We start from the raw sequence: 19,209 nt of genomic DNA on the forward strand, positions 1-19,209 counted from the left end.
GGTGGCACAGTCACTGGCTGATATGACACAGACCCAGAGGGAGGTGGCACAGTCACTGGCTGATGTGGCACTGTCCCAGAGGGAGGTGGCACAGTCACTGGCTGATGTGACACTGTCCCAGGGGGAGAAGGCACAGTCACTGGCTGATGTGGCACTGTCCCAGAGGGAGGTGGCGCAGTCACTGGCTAATGTGGCACTGTCCCAGAGGGAGGAGGCACAGTCACTGGCTGATGTGGCACTGTCCCAGAGGGAGGTGGCACAGTCACTGGCTGATGTGGCACTGTCCCAGAGGGAGGTGGCACAGTCACTGGCTGATGCGACACTGTCCCAGGGGGAGAAGGCACAGTCACTGGCTGATGTGCCACTGTCCCAGAGGGAGGTGGCACAGTCACTGGCTAATGTGACACTGTCCCAGAGGGAGGTGGCACAGTCACTGGCTGATGTGACACAGACCCAGAGGGAGGTGGCACAGTCACTGGCTGATGTGGCACTGTCCCAGAGGGAGGTGGCACAGTCGCTGGCTGATGTGACACTGTCCCGGAGGGAGGTGGCACAGTCACTGGCTGATGTGGCACTGACCCAGAGGGAGGTGGCACAGTCGCTGGCTGATGTGACACTGTCCCAGAGGGAGGTGGCACAGTAACTGGCTGATGTTCCACTGTCCCAGAGGGAGGTGGCACAGTCACTGGCTGATGTGACACCTGACCCAGAGGGAGGTGGCACAGTCGCTGGTTGATGTGGCACTGTCCCAGAGCGAGGTGGCACAGTCGCTGGTTGATGTGGCACTGTCCCAGAGCGAGGTGGCACAGTCACTGGCTGATGTGGCACTGGCCCAGAGGGAGGTGGTCCACTCACTGTGCTCCATGGGCATGAGCATTGAGACCCTGGTCGAGACGGGAGCAGGACTCCAGGACTGGCAGTGCCAGGTGGTGTGGGAGCCTCGGGGTTTGCTCTGGTTCCACCTGCATCCCACGGAGTAGGGACCCCAGTTCAGTCAGCACTCACCGCCCGGGAGCCCCGCCCCCATCCCTCTCCACCTTCACCACATACTCCCCGCCACCCCTCCCCTTCCCCGTCTGCACCTCCGCCACCCCAGGGGTTGTTGGGACCATGTGATGAAATGGCCAGCTCACATGCAAGGATGTGGCGGGGTTTGCTCCGGTTGAACCCCCATCGCGGTAGCCCAGGGCCATCGGGCACCCCGAGCGAGGAGCAGATAATGGGGCCCGTGCCGGTGACTCCCGCAGAGGAGGTGCTGGAACACCACAGCGCATCGGATTCCTCCCACATGGAACCTCGGAGCATCTCCCATGACTGTGGCGGCCAGGATGAAGGCCATCATTCGTGGTTGGATTCCAAAGTCCATTGTCTGCAGTGGGTGAAAGGCAGACATGTTAACATGTTGCGTACCCCGTCCCAACCAGGTACACCAGCTGCACAGTTACCCCAGCCTGCACTGCAGCTGCTGCCCCCCACCTCCCCCCATCCCCATGCCCTAACTGGCCATTCCCCCGGCACTCTGCTCTCAGCACCCCTAACCCTGTCTTTGGTCGGCCCTGGCGCCTGTCCCTGCTGCCAGGGGTGCCATTGGCTGGAGCTATCCATGCCAGCTGTACCCTCTGCTGATTCCCATCCAGCGCCCATATATGGGATTACTGCAGGCATTGCTCTTCGGGTGTGCTCCGGCTGGTAGCGGACAACTTGGGGGGAGCAAATTGGTGGAGTGGGGGTGGTGTGCGGGGTGGTAGGGTGGGGGGTGGTATGCCGGGGGGTGGGGGGGGGGGGTGCTGTTGTGTTGGGAGCACCCTCCGGCCGGTGTCACTCTGCCCAACCGCGGGCCATGGAGGGCGGTCAGTGGGGTGCGCAGCAAGGTGGCTGCCTTGCAGGCCACGGAAATGGCGGTCCGTGCCTGGGTGCCTTGGTTCTGTGGCGGGTCAGCCCGACCCCACGGATCATATCCTGGTCACCCCAGAGAACACCGGCTCAGGCCCGCTAATGATATGCGAATGGCATTTACTCTATGTGCGGAGTAGAATGCATTGATGCCACTGTCGAGGACCCGGAGCATGGCAATCTGTCGAACGCCCGGCACTGGCCACTATTTTCGCCTCGCGCTATTCTCCACCCAATTGCTTTTCCCGATCCCGACGTCGGCCAACGGAGAATCCCGTCCACGTGTCTAAGAGATGAGAGTGTTACCAACTGAGACACAGCTGACACGTTAAGCAAGGCACCGATAAGCAAAGGCTGGTGCAGCCCAGTAACTATCGCCAACTTCAAGAGAAGAGTCAAAAGTTACAACGTAACTTTATTTCTTTAAACCCCTTGACAGCTGCAATTACTTGTCAGAGCAGGTGGATTTCATTCAAGCATGTCAGAAACATATGTTAAATGCGATGTACAAATTCTAACTTCTTGGGTACCTGTTTCAAAACAAAAAGGCATAGTTTTATGATCCTGACATGACAGGAAGGTGCAGCAGTCACATCAGCAGACTGAGGGAAAGGCTGTAAAATTCCACTCTCTGTGTTACCTGGCTGTGAAATAATAGTATTTACTTCCCAATCGCCAATCCAGTACTGGTCCAGACTCTGTGTTGCTCAGTCTCTTACTCTGCTGACTGGTGCTGTGGCCTGAAAGCTTTTTCTGTCTTTGAAAGAGGACGGGACCTGAAAATCACACGTCCGCCGACACCCACCCACACACACATCCTGCTGTGTTTCAAAAGGGATGAATGGGGGAGAGGACTTTGAAAGGCACATTGACTGTCAAATTAAACCACCATTTGTGACACTGTTAATTTCTCTCCTCAAGGACTTCTTGCAAATTTCTGTGTATCACCGAGAGAGAAAGAACATGTGTTTATTTTCCGTCCTGCTCCATGTTGCAAATTGCTTGACAAACAATGAAGCACATTTGAAGGGCATGCACTGATGTAGGAAATGCAGCAGCCAATTTGTTCACAGAAAGCTCGGGGTCTGCAGAAAGATTCTCGCTTAGGGGTTTTCAGTGTGTTAGAATGCGAGAGGTCCTGGATTCAAATCTATAAATGTCGGCGGCACAGTGGGTTGCACTGTTGCCTCAAGGCCACAGGGACCGGGATTGGATTCTGGCCTTGGGTCACTGTCAGTGTGGAGTTGCACCTTCTCCCCGTGTCTGCGTGGGTTTCCTCCGGGTGCTGCGGTTTTCTCCCACAGTCCAAAGATGTGCAGGTTAGGTGGACTGACCATGATTAATGCGGGGGGTTACGGGGAAAGGGTGGGGAAGTGGATCTACGCAGAGTGCTCTTTCGAAGGGTTGGTGCTGATTCAATGGGGCAAATGGCCTCTTTCTGCACTGTAGGGATTCTATGGAATACTATCACAAACAACAATGTGATAAGACCCCAGCTCAACTGTCATGACAGCTGGCCACATTGGGTGAGGGGTAAGTATTGCCCAGGACTCCTTTCCTCTACAATTCAGGAAAATGCCTCGGGTCCTTTCCCATCCATGCGCGAGGTTGGACATTTTAATAGTCAACCACATTGCTGTGGACCTGGAGTCACATGTAGGCCAGACCAGGTAAGGACGACAGACTTCCTTCCCTAAAGGACATTAGTGAACCAGATTGGCCACGCTCAATTGCCCTTTAATGTAGGAGGCACTCTACCTCCAGGCCTATAAGGGGAACATCTACCTCCGATAGGGGAACTGAAAAGATATGTGGCCTCTGCTCAGTACATGGCTAAAATAGAGAACATTTTAGATGCCAATCCCCATAACCGACCAATACTTGGCACGGCTAACCAACATACAGTCTTAGGAAGACTGAGTTATTAACCATCTGTCCGGCATAGAAGTGAACAGTCTGTTTTTCTTTACTGAGTTTGTCTGAAAATTTCTAAACTGGGCTCCGGAGGGTTTAAAATTCATGTCTGTGTTAATTTAATGTAGCCACTAACCATTAACAGATAAACCATTGGGTTATAGACAAGGATTTAATATGAATACATTAATCACAAAAATCCAACATCTAAAATATAAATATGTAGATATTTAAGTTTGCTTCATTTACTTGTCTTATGTCTTATGACTGTTTTTTGTGGGTTTCAATGAATTTTGAATCAGGAGCTAAGCAAATAACTCTGGCTGTGGTTCATAATAATCTTACTTAGTGTCACAAGTAGGCTTACATTAACACTGCAATGAAGTTACTGTGAAAATCCCCCAGTTGCCACACTCCGGTGCCTGTTCGGGTACACGGAGGGGAATTCAGAATGTCCAACGAGGTGCAGCAAAAAGTATTGTTCTGCATACAGTTCCGTCAGATTCTACCATACAGGAAAATCATTGGACATACAATAGATAGTAAGAAGTCTTACAACACCAGGTTAAAGTCCAACAGGTTTGTTTCAAATCACTAGCTTTCGGAGCACTGCTCCTTCTTCAGGCGAATGAAGAGATATGTTCCAGAAACATTTATATAGACAAAGTCAATTGTTGCAAGACTTCTTATTGTGCTGACCCCAGTCCAACGCCAGCACCTCCACATCATGGGTACAATCGATACACAAAGCAAATACATTGATATAGACTCGGGTGAAGCATATGGAGTGTAGTGCTACACTGTGGAGAAGATGTGTGGAGAGCTCAGTTCAGTCCATTACAGAGTCATTCAGGAGTCTGGGAACAGCGGGGCAGAAGCTGTTTTTAAATCTGTTCATGCGTGTTCTCAGACTTTTGTATCTCCTGCCCGATGGAAGAGATTGGAAGAGAGAATACACCGGATGGGAGGGGTCTTTGATTATATGCCCGCTTTCCCCAGGCAGCGGACATTGCTCAGAGGCAAACAAGGGCAAGCCTGAACCTATCCTGGAAGTTGGGACCGGAGTTGATCGACCTTGGCCAAATAATGTAAGTGTTTTGTGTATTGGCTAGTATCGGGCAGACTTGTAGGCACCTCAAGCCAAGTGTCATACAGACTGAATGGTGCCTCAACACCATATATGGAAAGGACTGCGTGGACTCCGTACATCTAAGAATGGACCCGGCCCCTAGGGGGCTCCTGACGTCTTCTAAAAATTGAATCAGCAATCCCATTGGGTGCTACAGCCCTCCCTCCAGTAACCTCATTGGCTGAAAGCCAGAGAACCATTCACAAAGGTGCGAAAGCGAGAAGAGATGAGGTATAAGAAGAGACACCTGGAAGTCGCCCCGAGGGAAGACTCCACCTCAAACAAAGACTCCACTCCGAGCGAAGACGCCACCCCGAGCGAAGACTCCACCCCGAGTGAAGACTCCAGCCCGAGTGAAGACTCCACCCCGAGGAGAGCGGCGGAGACTCAGTGAAAGAGCGCAAGGAGAGTGGCAGGGACACAGGATAAAAGAGCGCGAGGAGAGCGGCGGGGACACAGGATAAAAGAGCGCGAGGAGAGCAGCGGGGACACAGTGAAAGAGCGCGAGGACAGCGGCGGGGACACAGGATAAAAGAGCGCGTGGAGAGCGGCAGGGACACAGTGAATGAGCGCGAGGAGAGCGGCGGGTACATAGCATAAAAGAGCGCGGGGAGAGCGGCGGGGACACAGTGAAAGAGCGCAAGGAGAGCCGCGGGGACACAGGATAAAAGAGCGCGAGGAGAGCGGCAGGGACACAGTGTAAGAGCGCGAGGAGAGCGGCGGGGACACAGGATAAAAGAGCGTGAGGAGAGCGGCGGGGCAACAGGATAAAAGAGCGTGAGTAGAGCGGCGGGGACACAGTGAAAGAGCGTGAGGAGAGCGGTGGGGACACAGCTGCCGGAGAAGCGGCCTTCAGATTTTCAGCGGGAGCAGTGGCCAGGTGTGTGTCGGGAAGGTAAGTTTTCCTCTTTAAAAACTTACCTTGAAGAGTGACATCACAGCAAACCAGTGACCTGACTGGCTGGTAAGGAAAGTGCTCCAATTAGCAGTAGCTGGGAGAAATTTAACTCTTTGTGTGTTGGTAAGTATTGTGATTAGTAAGTAATGTCTTTATTCCTTTCATTTATTCATTATTTGATATTATATTTGTAATCAGTTAAGGTAAAGTGTAAAAATGGCAGGAGATCCCAGACCCGAGTTATGCTCCTCGTGCACAATGTGGGAGTTCAGGGACGCGGCCGATGCCCCTGACTCCTTCATGCGCGGGAAGTGTGTCCAGCTGCAGCTCCTGTTAGACCGTATGACGGCTCTGGAGCTGCGGATGGACTCACTTTGGAGCATCCGCGATGCTGAGGAGGTCGTAGATAGCACGTTCAGTGAGTTGGTCACACCGCAGATTAAGATTGATGAGGGAGACCGGGAATGGGTGACCAAAAGGCAGAGAAAGAGCAGGAAGGCCGTGCAGGTGTCCCCTGCGGTCATCTCCCTCCAAAACAGGTATACCGTTTTGGACACTGTTGGGGGAGATGACTCACCAGGGGAAGGTAGTAGTAGCCAAGCTCATGGCACCATGGCTGGCTCTGCTGCACAGAAGGGCGGGAAAAAGACTGGCAGTGCTATAGTCCTCGGGGATTCAATCGTAAGGGGAGTAGACAGGCGTTTCTGTGGTCGAAAACGAGACTCCCGAATGGTATGTTGCCTCCCGGGTGCACGGGTCAGGGATGTCTCAGATCGGCTGCAGGACATTGTGAAGGGGGAGGGTGAACAGCCAGTTGTCGTGGTGCATATAGGCACCAACGATATAGGTAAAAAACAGGATGAGGTCCTACAATCAGAATTTCGGGAGTTAGGAGATAAGTTAAAAAGTAGGACATCAAAGATAGTAATCTCAGGATTGCTACCAGTGCCACGAGACAATCAGAGTAGAAATTCAAGAATAGTCAGAATGAATACATGGTTTGAGAGATGGTGCAGGAGGAAGGGGTTCAGATTTTTGGGACATTGGAAACGGTTCTGGGGCCGGTGGGACCATTACAAATCGGATGGTCTACACCTGGGCAGGACTGGAACCAATGTCCTAGGGGGTGCTTTTACTAACACTTGGGGAGGTTTTAGACTAATGTGGAAGGGGGATGGGAACCAGATTAGGAAGTTAGAGATCAGTAAAGAGGCAGCAACTAAACCCAGTAAGGTACTAGATAATAAACTCAATGTGACTAAGGGAAAGAGTAGACAGGGAAGAGATGATGAACGCAAAGGACAGGTGGTCTGAAGTGCATTTGTTTCAATGCGAGAAGTGTAGCAGGTAAGGCAGATGAACTTAGGGCTTGGATTAGTACCTGGGAATATGATGTTATTGGTATGACTGAGACTTGGTTGAGGGAAGGGCAAGACTGGCAACTAAATATCCCAGGGTATAGATGCTTCAGGAGGGATAGAGAGGGAGGTAAAAGGGGTGGAGGAGTTGCATTACTAGTCAGAGATGATATCACAGCTGTGATTAAGGAGGGCACGATGGAGGATTCAAGCACTGAGGCAATATGGGTAGAGCTAAGAAATAGGAAGGGTGCAGTAACATTGTTTGGACTTTACTACAGGCCTCCAAAAAGCAAGCGTGAAGTAGAGGTACAAATATGTAGACAGATTATAGAAAAATAGAGGAGCAATAGGGTGGTCGTGATGGGAGATTTTAACTTCCCCAACATTGAATGGGACTCATGTAGTGTTGGAGGCGTAGATGGAGCAGAATTTGTAAGGAGCATCCAGGAGAGTTTTTTACAGCAGTATGTAAATAGTCCAACTCGGGAAGGGGCCATACGGGACCTGGTATTGGGGAATGATCCCGGCCAGGTAGTTGAAGTTTCAGTCGGTGATTACTTTGGGAAGAGTGATCACAATTCCATAAGTTTTAGAATACTCATGGAGAAAGACGAGAATGGTCCTAAAGGAAGAGTGCAAAATTGGGGAAAGGCCAAGTATAACAAAATACGGCAGGAGCTAGGGAATGTGGATTGGGAGCAGCTGTATAAGGGTAAATCCACATTTGAAATGTAGGAGTCTTTTAAGGAAAGGTTGATTAGAGTGCAGGACAGACATGTCCCTGTGAAAATGAGGGATAGAAATGGCAAGATTAGGGAACCATGGATGACGGGTGGAATTGTGAGACTAGCTAAGATGAAAAAGGAAGCATACATAAGATCTAGGCGACTTAAAACTGATGAAGCTTTGGAGGAATCGCGGGAAAGTAGGACAAATCTCAAACGTGCAATAAAGAGGGCTAAAAGGGGTCATGAAATATCTTTGGCTAACAGGGTTAAGGAAAATCCCAAAGCCTTTTATTCGTATATAAGGAGCAAGAGGGTAACTAGAGAAAGGATTGGCCCACTCAAAGACAAAAGAGGGAATTTATGCGTGGAGTCAGAGGAAATGGGTGAGATTCTTAATGAGTACTTTGCATCGGTATTCACCAAGGAGAGGGACATGACGGATGTTGAGGCTAGGGATGGATGTTTAAATACTCTAGGTCAAGTCGGCATAAGGAAAGGGGAAGTTTTGGGTATTCTAAAAGGCATTAAGGTGGACAAGTCCCCAGGTCGAGATGGGATCTATCCCAGGTTACTGAGGGAAGCGAGGGACGAAATAGCTGGGGCCTTTACAGATATCTTTGCAGCATCCTTGAGCACGGGTGAGGTCCCGGAGGACTGGAGAATTGCTAATGTTGTCCCTTTGTTTAAAAAGGGTAGCAGGGATAATCCAGAGAATTATACACCTGTGAGCTTGACGTCAGTGGTAGGCAAACTGTTGGAGAAGATACTGAGGGATAGGATCTATTCACATTTGGAAGAAAATAGACTTATCAGTGATAGGCAGCATGGTTTTGTGCAGGGAAGGTCATGTCTTACAAACCTAATAGAATTCTTTGAGGAAGTGACAAAGTTAATTGATGAGGGAAGGGCTGTAGATGTCATATACATGGACTTCAGTAAGGCGATTGATAAAGTTTCCCATGGCAGGTTGATGGAAAAAGTGAAGTCGTATGGGGTTCGGGGTGTACCAGCTAGATGGATAAAGAATTGGCTGGGCAACAGGAGACAGAGAGTAGTGGTGGAAAGGAGTGTCTCTAAATGGAGAAAGGTGACTAGTGGTGTTCCACAGGGATCCGTGCTCAGACCACTGTTGTTTGTGATATACATAAATGATCTGGACGAAGTTGTAGGTGGTCTGATTAGCAAGTTTGCAGATGATACTAAGGTTGGTGGAGTTGCAGATAGTGAGAAGGACTGTCAGAGAATACAGCAAAATATCGATAGATTGGAGAGTTGGGCAGAGAAATGGCAGATGGAGTTCAATCCAGGCAAATGCGAGGTGATGCATTTTGGAAGATCTGATTCAAGAGCGGACTATACGGTCAATGGAAGAGTCCTGGGGAAAATTGATGTACAGAGAGATCCGGGAGTTCAGGTCCATTGTACCCTGAAGGTGGCAACGCAGTTCGATAGAGTGGTCAAGAAGGCATACAGCATGCTTGCCTTCATCGGACGGGGTATTGAGTACAAGAGTCGGCAGGTCATGTTACAGTTGTATAGGACTTTGGTTAGACCCCCATTTGGAATACTGCGTGCAGTTCTGGTCGCCACATGACCAGAAGGATGCGGATGCTTTAGAGAGGGTGCAGAGGAGGTTCACCAGGATGTTGCCTGGTATGGAGGGTGCTAGCTATGAAGAAAGGTTCAGTAGATAAGGATTGCTTTCGTTGGAAAGACGGAGGTTGAGGGGGGACGTGATTGAGGTCTACAAAATTATGAGAGGTATGGACAGGGTGGTTAGCAACAAGCTTTTTCCAAGAGTGGGGGTGTCAATTACAAGGGGTCATGATTTCAAGGGGAGAGGGGGAAAGTTTAAGGGAGATGTGCGTGGAAAGTTTTTTACGCAGAGGGTGGTGGGTGCCTGGAACGCTTTGCCAGCGGAGATGGTAGAGGCGGGCACGATATCATCATTTAAGATGCATCTAGACAGATATATGAACGGGTGGGGAACAGAGGGAAGTAGATCCTTGGAAAATAGAAGACAGGTTTAGATAAAGGATCTGGATCGGCGCAGGCTGGGAGGGCCGAGGGCCTGTTCCTGGCTGTAATTTTCTTTGTTCTTTGTTCTTTGAATGAAGACCACCCTGAACGAAGACTCCACCCCGAGTGAACACTCCACCCCGAGCGAACACTCCACCCTGAGTGAAGACTTCACCCCAAGTGAAGACGCCACGCCGAGTGAAGACTCCACCCCGAATGAAGACCACGCTGAGTGAAGAATCCACCACGAATGAAGATTCCACCCCGAATGAAGACTCCACCCGGAGTGAAGACTCCACCCTGAGTGAAGACTCCCCCACGAATGAAGATTACACCCCGAATGAAGACTCCACCCCGAGCGAACACTCCACCATGAATAAGATTCCACCCCAAGTGAAAATTCCACCCCGAGCGAACCCTCTTCCCCGAATGAAGATTCCACCCGGTGAAGACTCCACCCCGAGTGAAGACTCCACCCCGAATGAAGACCACGCTGAGCGTAGACTCCACCCCGAGCGAGCACTCCACCCTGAGTGAAGACTCCACCCCAAGAGAAGACTCCACCCCGAGTGAAGACTCCACCCCGAATGAAGACCACGCTGAGCGAAGATTCCACCCCGAGCGAGCACTCCATCCTGAGTGAAGACTCCACCCCAAGTGAAGACTCCACCCCGAGTAAAGACTCCACCCCGAGTGAAGACTCCACCCCGAACGATGGCTCCACCACGAATGAAGAGAAGACACGGCGATGCCTGGCGAGGGTGTGCGAGGCCCACCTTTCGCGAAGAAGGCCCTGAGTTCAAGAAGCAAGGCCTTCGGAATCAGTGAGCTCAGCGAAGAGTTCGTAAACAGTGGAGTAGCCTGACCAAGTTGAAGTGCCCACCTAGTATCTAAGTCTCAGATAGACCATGGCATTCAGAAGTTAATTTAAGAATTTAGTGTAGTTGTGTAAATCGAGTTTGAATCATCAGATTCAGTAATAAAATCAGGTTGTACAACAAATCCACTCTTGACCTTAGTTTGTCTCATGAGTAAAGGCAGCTGGGTAAACGGGTTTGAAGATAACGGGTCAAAGTGTGTGAAGTGTGAAGACAACACCGTTGCCTCATTGTCCATGAGGATTCGTACATTCCAGGTTTGTTTCTAAAGGTAACGAGACTGGGTATTTTTTGTGTTTGTTTTGCTGGGGAGGGGGATTTTTTGGTTCTACGTGTCTGGCGGCGGGGGGGGGGAGGGTTGCTTGGGCTGAGTGGGGAGGGGGAGGGGGAAGGAGTTGGGAGGAGGGATAGTTTGCTGACGGTGCAGGTTCCTTGGTTTTTCAACTGGCTTGAAGAGGATGATGGCGGCCACCTTGGGTGGGCCTGGAGCTGGTGCTGGTTGTGGCCCTGCCGGATTGCCTCACGGGGAGATATGGCTGATCCCGGGAGGTGGGTCACATGGAATATAAGGGGGTTGAATGGACCAGTTAAAAGGTCCACTTGAAAAGTTTTACGGCTGATGTAGTTTTTCTACAGGAGACCCATTTGAGAATTAGGGATCAAACAAGACTGCGGAAATGATGGGTGGGGTAAGTGCTTCACTCGGGTTTTGATGTCAGCTCACGGGGGAACCGCTGTGTTGTTGAACAAAAGGTGGCTTTTTCTGCGGTCAACATTGTGGCGGACTCAGGAGGGAGATATGTCATAGTTAGTGTGGTGTTGGCAGGTACGCCAGTGGTTTTGGTCAACGTTTATGCGCTGAATTGGTACGACTTGGAATTCACGAAGAAGGTGCTGGCTTCTATTCGCGAATTCAACTCGCATCAGTTCATCATGGGAATTATAGAATCCCTACAGTACAGAAGGAGGCCATTTGGCCCATTGATTCGGCACTGACCCCCTGAAAGAGCACCCCACCTAGGCCCAATCACCCACCCTGTCCGCATAACCCTAACTCGGGGTAATTTAGCATGGCCAATCCACCTAAACTGCACATCTTTGGACTGTGGGAAGGAATCGGAGCACCCGGAGGAAACCCACACAGACACGGGGAGAAGGTGCAAACTTCACACAGACGGTCACCGAGGTCGGAATCACACCCGGGTCTCTGGCGCTGAGGCAACAGTGCTGACCACTGTGCCACCATGCCAGGGGGACTTCAAATGTGTTCTGGACCCTCGGCTGGATCGGTCGAATTCCAAAGTCCTTCACTGCATCAGGTTCATAGGTCATTTTTGCAAAGAGATAGACAGTCGGCGAGAGGGTGGCACTACCTAATGCTGTGTTATTATTGGGTGGGGGTGGTTTAAGGATCCGGACTCTATATGAGGGTGGATGGAGGAGGCTTTTTGTATAGGATTGAGTCTGAGGGTTCTTGCGGTAAGATTCTTGTCGAGCCCAGTGGTAATAGCCTCTTTGAGTGTTTGGAATCAATTAGGCTCTACATCGCTGTTGCCGCTGATTTGCGGGAACCATAGGTTTGTACCGTCTGGTCTAGATTCAGCGTTCAGGGCATGGGAGGGGGGGGGGGGGGATGGGAAAGGTTTGGAGATATGTTTCTGGAGGGTAGGTTTTCTGGGCTAGAAGCGATTTAGCGAAGTTCCAGCTCCCGTGAGGGAGTGTATTTAGATACTTACAGGAGCAAAATTTTGTACCTGAGGAGCTTCCTTCAATTCACCTGGTGCCGGTGCCTTCGCTTAAGGATAGGGGTCTTCCATTGGAGGAGGTAGGGGAGGGAAGGATCTCAGAAATTTATGGGCAGTTTGGTGACGGAGCAGGCTTCATTGAAAGAGGTACAGGGGAGTGGAGTGGGAGGACTAGTTTGGTTTGAGCTTTTGGAGGGGGGGGGGGGCGCTGTGAAATGACACTCTTCATAGGGCCAACGTCACCTCCGCAAGGTTAAGTTTGATACAGTTCAAGGTGGTCCACAGGTTGCACTTGACCAGGGCGCTGTAGTGATATGCATCACTGTATATACGCAAGGGGTTAATGTACATACACTACAACTAAGTAACCACTAGAGGGAGCATGAGATATTTCTATATATATATATATATATATAGACAAACAGGATGTCAGCACACTCTTCACAGGAATGGCAGCTGGTGACCAGGACACAGACAGGCAGCTCAGATGTAACATAGTACAAGTGCTGGAGAGAGAACAAACTCATACAAATAAAGCATCTACTTCAACTGTAAGACTATGAGCTTTATTCAGACACAAGGAATAATACATGGTACCAGGGGACTTCAAAACGCTTACTCGAAGGTAACACAAGAGGCAGACAAAGCAAGATCAAAAATAGAAGAAAACACGTACGTGGGGAGACTTCGCAGAGTCGATGAAACTCGTTGGAACTCCTCTGCAACGGAAAACAACCTGTAATTTAAGTCATAGATGGAAACATTTTTAACACACTATATATCATAGCTAATGAGTTGAGCACGGCTTCAGAAGAAATGAAAATGGCACTTCTACTAGCAGGAGATGAAGCTAACGAAATCTATAACTGCTTTAATAACTTGAAAGGTGACGATAACACCAAATTAGAAGTAATACTTACAAAATTTGAAGATTACTGTAACACCAGTAACAATGCTGCTTTAAGACATTTAATGCTTGGAGACCAAATTGCACAGGGAATGAGTGATGCGAAACTCAAACAATCATTATCAGAACAGAAAGGTTTAATGCTGGAAATCGCGACTGACAAGTGCAGATCGCAAGAAAAAAATAACTTTAAGTTTTTAACAAGAAAAAACGCCGATAAGGTTCTTTTCCATGGGTCTGAAGAAGTTAAAATGGCATCTGAGCACATTTTAAACTGCCTGGGGAACAAAAGCTGCAAATCTGGATCTGCACATGCGAAGGAAACCGCAGCCGCGCATGCGTAATTGAAAAAAGACGTTTTGGGCGCAGATCGTTCTGCGCATGCGCAAGCCGTGCATGCGCAGCCAGAAGAAAATCGAACACTGTTTGCCGCGCATGCGCAGTTTACGAAAAAGCGCACATTAAAGGATGTGCACGTGATGGAATCAAATTGTAACTGGCATATAAAATCATCATTCATAATGTTTCAACACAATACAGTTTTAATTTGTCCCCTTCATCATAACCACTGTCTTTGGTGGTGCGTTTACATCAACAACTTGTATTTATATAGCACCTGAAACATTATAAAAAGCCCCGAGGTGCTTGGCAGGTTCATGATCAAGGTATGGCACTGGACAACGGAAGGAGATAGTAGCCGTAATTCTCCAGCCGTTCGGTGGTGGTGGGTTTCTCTGATCCCGCCAGCAACCGACCCCCACCCGTGGCGTTCCCATTGACGCGAGCAGAGAACCGCGCTGCCGTGAAACACGGGCAACGGATCTAATAGCGGACAGCTCGGTCAAAGAGAGAGGGAGCTGGATTCTCCAGTCCCCCAGCCGCCTGATTCCCTGACGGCGGGATTCCCCCCTCCCACTGCTTCCCATTGATGCCGCCGGGAAACACGTGGGCAGGGGTGCACCGCCGGCGGGAAAAGGCATTCCCAACGGCCAGAGAATTCCGGCTAAGGAAGAGAAGTGAGACGGAGAGAATTAGGCTGTGAATTGCACATCTGAGGACCCGGGCTACCGAAGGCACGGCCAGTAGTGGCGTGCTTAAAACCGGGGAAGCTAGAGCCTGGAACTAGATGGAGCGCAGATATCTCAGAGCATTGTGGGGCGGGGGATGGGGTGGGGTGGGGGGGATGGGGGTGGGAGGCGCGGGGGGGGGGGGGGGGTGAAAGGATTTGAAAACAAGGACAAGAGTTTTAAATCAAGACACGAATCACCAGAAGCCAATATGGGTCACTGAGCAGACGGGTGAGAGAAGAATAGGTCTTGGTGCAAGTTCAGAAATGGGAGAAGCAGAGGCTTTTTGGTTAAACCCCTATGGAGGGCAGAAATGGAGGGATTTTGAAATGCGTTGGAATAGTCAAGTCTGGAAGTAACAACCACATGGATGAAGGTTTCAGCAACAGATGAGTGGAGACATGGGTGAAGTGGGATGCATTGGCCATGCTAAATTGCCCCCGTGTGTCTAAAGATGTGCAGGCTAGGTGGGTTATGGGGATATCTTCGATCAACCCCCTTGCCTTTTCTCCCTACGTAAGGGGAGAGGGGGGTGAGTGCATCTGGTGATACAGCGAGACAAACAAGCGTTTGATTGCATTTTCTATGTTAAATCTGGTTTCTCACCCCCCCCCCCCCCAAGAGAGTTTCTAGCGGGGGGTGCGGAGCGTGTACTGTCATGACGTGTCCAGGTTGTGTGACACAGGCTGGATAGAAGCCAAGGGGTGGGGGGGGAGGGTATTTGTTTTTCTGCCTGCCCATCCTTGTGGGGCCTGGTCACAAGGCCCAAGAGGTAGAGCAGACTCCTGCGTCGCCTCTTGCCATAGCCGTAGGGGTCATCCGTGCTCTTGGGGGGCAAAGGGTCATTTCCCGTATTGTTGTTCAAGTAGTGCATCGCGTGGGCCAGGGCGAGGGTCCGACAGATTCCCAGGACGCAATTCGGGGGTGATGATTGGGGATCAGTTTGTCGTCTCAAGTTGTGTTGGTAACGCTTGACTCCGCCTTTGAGTTCAGTGCTGGAATTAAAACCCAAATAAAGAAAACAGTCCATCAGTGATGATCATGTAATCTTGTTGCACAGAAAGAGATCATTTGGCCCATTGTGGCTTTGTACTGGTCTTCTTGAAAGAGCTGTGCAATTAACTGTCTCAAACTTAAAAAGCCTTGCAATTCTCACCCTTCAGTTCTGAACCTCTCTTTCCTCCATTAAGCTGCACCTCAATATAAACATCTTTGACAAAACCTTTGCTCCTCATGTTTCCTTTTGGGGATTTTCTTTGAATGTTATGCATAGGATGTGGGCTAGACCAGCATTGATTGCTGAACCCTAGTTGCCCTCAGGAAGGTGGTGGTGAGCTAACCTCTTGAACCGCTGCAGTTTATGAGGCGTAGGTACACCAACAGTGCTGTTAAGGAGGGAATTTCATGCTTTCGACCCAGTGACTGACCTTGACCGATGGGGGAATTTGCATTCAATAACAAAATCTGGAATTTAAAGTCTAATGAGCCCGTCTGGTTCGCTTTTGCTCTTTAGGCAATGTAATCGGTGTACATGACCCACATCAACCTGGTTGATTCCTAACTACCCTGTAAAATGGCCCTCAGTTCGGGGTAGTTATGGATGGACAATAAATTCTGGCCCAGCCATTGACATCCACATCCTGGAAATTATTTCAAGAGGACGTGTTGGCAAGTTGACTCTGATTTGTCGAGGCGTTACCATGGAGAATACATGAGGAGCTATAGACTCCCCAAGTCTGTAGGTGCAAGGTTTGAATATGTCCCCTTTTGATTCCTGTGTTTGAATTAATTCGCAAACAAAAAGAATATGTTCAAACATTGCATCATTATCAATTATCCAGGAGATTGGGGAGCCTATAGTTTCCCATTACTTTCTCCATGGCAACGCTTTGGCCATTCAGTGTCGACTTACCAACCAATCAACACCCGATAAATTGTTGCGATTGTTTGAAATTTTCCATTCTTGCATTTGTTCTGATGTGTGGAAGATGAAAAACTTTGGCAGCCTGTCTCATTCCTTGTTCCGCTGAGCTAAGAGGGGAGTTATGCTGAATTAAAACCTCTGACTACCTGTCATTGATGCTTTCCTCAACGTCCTCTGTTTTAATGTCCAGGGAATCTCCAGCAGAGCCGGATGTGGAAATGAGCCGAGATTTCAGGACATTCTTTACCTCTCTGTCCAACCGCTCCATATCGGTTTGTTTCAGCGTTTGAAGGTACGACAAGAGAGCAGGAGAGGGAGATGGTGTCCTGAAGAGGGACAGAGAAGGACAAAAGAGGGAAAAATTAAAACCGCCTGTCAGACCCAACACCTATATTCATGAGGCACCTTTAGCAGAATGAAACATCCCCTGGCATTTCACAGGAGCATTATAAAACAAAATATGACACCGAGCAACGTGAAGAGATATTAGGTTGATGACCAAATCCTGGTTAAAGAGGTAGGTTTGAAGGAGAGTCTTAAAGGAGGAGAGTGGGGAAGAAATGTTTAAGGAAGGAATGTCAGAGCTTAGGGCCCAGGTATGTTTTTAATGCTCTGACGACGATGCAAATGCAAGTTGTTTGGTAAGACTATCGCATAAGATAGAAATTGTGACGATTTCTCACCTGTCGTCGCTGGCCAGCTCCTGCGATTCACCGTGAATCCCCGTGTGAAAGTAAAACATTACGATGAGCACCAACATCAGCATTGTGGTCTCCCGATCTGAAAGTTCACACGTTGCAATCTCGGTATCATATTGGACCCCAAAATGAGCTTCCGATCTCGCGTTCACACGGTAGCACAGTGGTTAGCACTGTTGCTTCACAGCGCCAGGGTCCCGGGTTCAATTCCCGTCTTTGGTCACAGTCTGTGCGGAGTCTGCACGTTCTCCCCGTGTCTGCGTGGGTTTCCTCCGGGTGCCCCGGTCCTCCCGCAAGTCCCGAAAGACGTGCTGTGCTGTGATGCAATTTGGACATTCTGAATTCTCCCTGAACAGGCGCCGGAGTGTGGCGACTAGGGGCTTTTCACAGTAACTTCATTGCAGTGTTAATGTAAGCCTACTAGTGACATTAAAGATTATTATTATTCATTCCATCGCTAACTTCCACCTCTGTAACTTTGTCACAGAGTCAGCTCACCTGCTGCTGGTCCCCTCATTTACAGCTTTGTTACCTATAGATTTGACTATTCCAATGAGCTCCTGGCTTGTCTCCCACATTCTGCCCTCTCCAAATCTCTGCTGCTCTTGGCTTAATTCGCAGTAAGTTCCATTCCCCTATCATCACTGTGTTCCCTGTTTTCCATTGGCTCCCAGTCAAGCAACACCCTGATTTTAAAAATCGCTCCCTTGTTTTTAAATCCTTTCATGAGCTCACCCCTTCCTTTCTGTTTAATCTTCTCCGACTCCACAACCCTCCAAGATATCTGTGCTCCTCTAATTTCAGCCCGGGGTGAATGCCCATTTTTATTCGCTCTGCCATCGGTGGCTGTGCCTTCGGTTACTGAGGCCCCGAGACCTGGAACTCCCTCCCGACACCTCTCCGCCCCTCCGCCCACCTTTGATTCCGTCTTTTAAACCTTTCTCTTTGCCCAAGCTTTCATAGAATCCCAACAGTACAGAAGGAGGCCATTTGGCCCATCAGATCTGCACCAGTCCTCTGAAAGAGCACCCTCCCTAGGGGCAATTTAGCACGGACAATCCACCTAATCTGCGCACCTTTGATCTGTGGGAGGAAACCGGAGCACCCGGAGGAAACCCACGCAGACACGGGGAGAAAGTGCAGACTTCGCACAGACAGTGACCCGAGGCCGGAATCGAACCTGGGACCCTGGAGCTGTGAGGCAGCAGTGCTAACCACTGTGTGACCTTGCTGCTCTTTTAAAAACATTTTAAAATTAATCATTATTGTCACAAGTAGGCTTACATTAACACTGCAAGAGGTTACTATGAAAAGCCCCTAGTTGCCACATTCCGGCGCCTGTTTGGGTACACACCTGACCTATTATCTCCTTACCTGGCTCAGTGCTGGTGGTGATGGTCATTCTCCCGTGTTCTGGTCAATATTTATCCCTCAATCAATCACTTAAATAAAAAGATCCCTGATCATGTTCAAATTAATGTTCGTGGGAACTCGATGCTGTTTGCAAATTGACTGCCCCGTTTCCGATGTTGCAATAGTGACTACACCTCAAAAAGTGCTTCATTGCCTGTAATGTGCTTTGAGAAGTCCCCAAGGCTGCTATATAAATGTAGGTTCTATACTTTTGCTCCTCCTGTCCTCCAGCATCCAGGTCCATAAGCCTGAGCTTCTTGAGTGTCAGCTTGTACTTACCTCACAGATTGAGGCAGGTGCAATGCTGCCTTTAGCTCATGAAGCATTTGCCAGCAGTGGACACCAGATGGCAGAGTGGAGCAAATGTTTCAACAGAGCGACGATGAAGTAGATAACGGGCAGGCAGAATGAGAGACTTGTAGTTATAGAGTGCCTTTCATCACCACCAGATGTCTCAAAGTGCTTCACAACCAATTACATACTTTTGATGTGTAATCACTATCGCAATACAGGTAACGCGACAGTTTGCACACAGCAAGATCCCACTAACAGCAATGGAATTAGATATGTTGACTGAGGGATACGTTTTTGCCAAGACACTGGGGATTAACACCCCAACACTTCTTTAAAATAGT

At 49.5% G+C, this 19,209-nt stretch overlaps 2 long non-coding RNA genes across 2 annotated transcripts in view; one reads left to right on the forward strand and one right to left on the reverse strand.

Moving 5' to 3' along the window:
* The window catches only part of LOC140403953 (uncharacterized), a 141,092-nt gene that overhangs the window by 93,187 nt on the left and 28,696 nt on the right, over positions 1-19,209 (forward strand). The window lies entirely within an intron of this gene.
* The window catches only part of LOC140403954 (uncharacterized), a 31,996-nt gene continuing 29,937 nt past the window's right edge, over positions 17,151-19,209 (reverse strand). Inside the window, exon 3 of the long non-coding RNA XR_011938443.1 lies at positions 17,151-17,243. This is a non-coding gene — a long non-coding RNA (uncharacterized lncRNA). The remainder of the gene's footprint in view (positions 17,244-19,209) is intronic.

Source organism: Scyliorhinus torazame, chromosome 29 (assembly GCF_047496885.1).
Source record: "Scyliorhinus torazame isolate Kashiwa2021f chromosome 29, sScyTor2.1, whole genome shotgun sequence".
Taxonomy (NCBI): Eukaryota; Metazoa; Chordata; class Chondrichthyes; order Carcharhiniformes; family Scyliorhinidae; genus Scyliorhinus; species Scyliorhinus torazame.